General features: G+C 36.9%; 1 pseudogene across 1 annotated transcript; it reads left to right on the top strand.

Annotated features, from left to right (window-relative positions):
* Positions 1-360: 360 nt before the first annotated feature.
* Positions 361-3,001, top strand: LOC147476432 (glyoxylate/hydroxypyruvate/pyruvate reductase 2KGR-like; annotated as a pseudogene). The gene is made up of 3 exons (XR_015208229.1): positions 361-1,271; positions 2,218-2,255; positions 2,507-3,001. The product of XR_015208229.1 is annotated as a glyoxylate/hydroxypyruvate/pyruvate reductase 2KGR-like (transcript).
* Positions 3,002-4,117: the final 1,116 nt, after the last annotated feature.

The raw sequence follows: 4,117 nt of genomic DNA, 5'->3' as shown, positions 1-4,117 counted from the left end.
AATCTTAACATTTTCCACTTATTTGTCTGCATATTTGATTGAACAGTTTAAAAAAAAAAAAAAAAAAAAAAAAAAAAAAAAAAAAAAAATTTTGTGGAGCAAAAACATATCAAAGACTATTAATACTGAGTAGTTGAGAATGCTCCCAGTGACCCACGTCCGCTCCCTTTTTTTCTCTGAGACTGACATATCAGATTTTACAATAATTCAGCATAAAAAAGGGAATTCTACACCTTTTTTTTGTAATTGTTCGTAACCCAAAATAGATAAAAACCTCTTTCCATGCTCTTTTTTCAATTCTACAAAACACTTTCAACTCAAAAAAAAAAAAAAAAAAAAAAAATCTCTTCAAACCCTCTCTCTTATTGTTCTCTTCTTCCAAAATTAAACTAAGAATGATAGAGTGATGTCAAAATTATGTTGAGTCAAGACCGGAAACCTTTTGCCAATGCCATTGCAAATGTCATCGACAATGATCTTATTCAGGTGAATATTGAGTTTGCGCTCTCTTTTTCTTTTTTTATTTGTTTTTAAAGGAAATATGGTGACGGTGGCGATGGGCGTGATTTGGGCCTTAAACGGCAACGCATAATTGATCAGCCTCCATCCTTTTATGGGGCGCCACCCGGTTCCAGTTTCATGTGCAGTGCTTCTCCACCACCTCCTCCTTCATATGCTTACAGTGCTCAACCACCACCACCTTTTTCTGTTGTCCGGCTGCGCGGACTCCCCTTTGATTGCACTGAACCAGATATCATTGAGTTCTTCAGTGGTCTTGACATAGTTGACATTTTGTTGGTCAACAAGGACGGGAGGTTCAGTGGCGAGGCGTTTTGTGTTCGGGGGTATCCTCTTCAGATTGATTTTGCTCTTCAGAGAAACAGACAAACCATGGGTAGGCGATATATTGAGTTTTTAGGACTAAGAGACAAGAATATTACAGGGCAATTGCAGATAGTTTCTTGAAAGAAAATTCCCAATCAATCCGAGCTATAGTTAGGAATGCAGCAGTTGGGGCAAGTTCAAAATTGATTGATTCATTACCCAAACTCGAAATTGTATCGAGTTATAGTGTTGGGCTAGATAAGATTGATTTGAACAAGTGTAATGAGAAAGGATTTAGAGTTAGTAATACACCTGATGTTTTGACTGATGATGTTGCTGGTTTGGCAATTGCTCTTATTTTGTCTACTTTGAGAAGGATTTGTGAGTCTGATCGGTATGTTAGAAGTGGGCTCCGGAAGAAAGGTGATTTCAAGCTGTCTACTAAGGTGAAAAAAAATTCAATCTTTGACTTTATTTCTTGATGTTTTTTTTATGAATATGTTGATTTGCTTACAAAGGGTAGATTATAATTTGATTGTTTGGTTTGATATATGTTAAGGGTTGACTTTTTATGATGGTCTGAGGTTTGTTAGCATTTACATAGGATACCCTTTGTTGAGTTGTTCATCTGTTGAGTTGGACAGCTTTAATTTGTTGTTGTTCATTATTCCACTTTCAATGATCCTGCTAATGTATTTATGTTGTTTTATATGATCCCGGATGTAGGTATGAGTCAAGATTAGTTTTGACTCGCTTATTGAAGTATAAAAGTGTTGCGTGTTGGTGATGTTTCTCTTAATGTAGAATATCCGCTTTCAATAATGTATGTTCAAACCAGGAAGATGGATATAATTGCTTAAAAGGCTTTTTTAGGATAATAATTCATTAGTTACTTGCATGGGTTTCCAATTTTAGCAAACATATTGGGTTACATGATCAATAATATTACATGTGTTTTATTCCAAACGTGGCAAATAAGTGTAATGTTATGTGGGTTGAAGATCCTTAACAAACAATTTGATGAACTATTCGACCGATTTCATTTTTAAGTACACCTTAACTTATTGTACCTGTATCGATAAATGACTGTGCCTCTTTTTCATAGAAATTGGCATCAACGTTCTTCTCATTCTCAAAATTTCTCGGTAGTGAACTATAAGGTTTGATGCATTCAGAGGGGATGAAGCTATCTATTTTTCCATGTCAGTTTACCGCCTTTAAGGTTTACTGTTGCATTCTCCTCCAACTTCTTTTTACGCAAACATACATTGTTCATACACTTAGAATTTTTTTTATTGGTATGCACATATTACTTATTCATAGTTGCTTCAGGCTTCGAAATCCAAATGTGTGTTTTATTTATTCATTGATTTTATCTTGGGACTCTAGCAGGAACTCTAAGCGCATCCATTTGCTGCAAAGCTCACTAGGTAAATTTCTGTTTTTATTTTAGGTTTTGTGTTTATTTTACTGTTTTAGGATGTGCTTCTATTCTGGGAAACATTAGTCTGAAATACCTCTATTCAAAACTCAAAATATTGCTTTCAATATTTCCTAAAAGTTGATTTTCTACCAATATGTCACATCAGTCTTAACTCTTAAGTGTATAAAGTCAAAATCAGTTGATGCTCCTTGAGAATATCCTTGAAAGTGGAAATAAAAAATGCTTTGTGAAATACAGTGGGATTGCAAGACGGTCATGTTTGTTCAAATCAGCCCAAGTTTTGCAGACTCAGTAGAGACCCTCTATTCGCTGAACTTGACAAGTCGGGGAGGCACCGACCTTATATTGCCCATTTATCGAAGCCCGCTCAAGCGATTGAAGCGGGTACTAAATTGGTCTATGAGACTCAGTCCTGAACTCTAGAAGCCATAGCAGAGTACGTCACTTTGTTTTGGTGAGTATAAGTATCCCGCTTTTTTATTCACGATTTACACATTAAGGGTCAACGTTATTTATCAATTCAGAGAAAGATCAGTCAGACCTCCCTCACCAGAGAAGCAGCGAAATATTTATGAAAGGAACCTCATCAGATGTCACTGAAACCGGATGCAGCAGAGTTGAAATGGTTGGTAGGGTGAGCGGAACAGTTAAAGATATGAAACAGATGCAAATGATGGCTATATTGCTTCAGAGTCAAGGATATCAGACTACAACCAATCTTCAAGTGTTCATTCAAAGAGAGAGAGACTGCTGAACTACACTAAATACAATGAAGTGTTGCTCCCTCCACCTTTGCCCCCTTCCTTACCGTTTCTCTTGGTTCGCTCTTGGTTGGCCGAGCTCGAAGCTGATGTCTTCGCAGCCTTTGCTCGATTAAAGGCATCTTTCTTTGAGCATGGACATACACATAACAAGCAGATTCTTAGGAGTTGTATGTTCAAGTACAAGCAGATGGTATGTTTCTCATATCTGCACTAATACTATCAAAAGGGTTTTTCGTATCGAAGGTACTTATTCTTGATGGTTGTATAAATGCTTCCCTTTTCTTATGTTATGAGCAAACTGAGAAGCAAAGGCAGGATTAGAGGGTAATAATGAAATTACATAATAACTTCCAATCATTGCAGCTGAGGTATGTTGCCTGTGAACAACTCTGCAGAAGTCTTCAAGAGAAGGTAAAGATAACGACTTGAGAATATTGATTAAATTATTTTTATCTGTGATCTAATCAAAGTTTTAACTTCTATTTTTGCACTTTTGACAGAAACGGGATTTCATACCAAAATCATAAAGTATGGACATAGAAAAAGCCACCACTTGGACCCTCCAACTTGAGGCCTCCAAGAGCCATCACTAACCTTCCTTCAATGTCCAAGATCCCCTATAAAACAAGCACTGCCCATCGTACCTCATCATCAACAGATGAAAAAGAGAATATTTTTAGGACAGTGAGAACAAGCAACACCGAAATTCTGATGTAACCAAGGCGAGTCTCAATTGCAGTGCGGCCTCCTCAAGCTTCAACTCAGGTTTATCAGCCTAGAAGGCGGGTCTCAATTGCTACCCTTCGCTTAGAGTCACACATGTTATCTACAATGAACCAGTTGATTATTTGACTATTCCAAACTTGATTCCCCCCAGCCCAAAATGGCCAGAGTCACACATGCCTACGAAACGATTGCAGTCGTCCATGTTGAATACAATGAGAAAAGAAAACTGTTATTCTATATATATATATATAATAGCAATCATGCTTCTTACCATTGCATAATGTTTTGCATCTTACCGGTCTTGCATTCATCTGAATCCAACAAAGTTCCTCCATCACATCTAAATGCTCTAGAAGAG

Source organism: Coptis chinensis, chromosome 9, assembly GCF_015680905.1.
Source record: "Coptis chinensis isolate HL-2020 chromosome 9, ASM1568090v1, whole genome shotgun sequence".
Taxonomy (NCBI): Eukaryota; Viridiplantae; Streptophyta; class Magnoliopsida; order Ranunculales; family Ranunculaceae; genus Coptis; species Coptis chinensis.
Note: the sequence above shows the minus strand (reverse complement) of the source record. Positions and strands in the feature narration are given on the sequence as shown.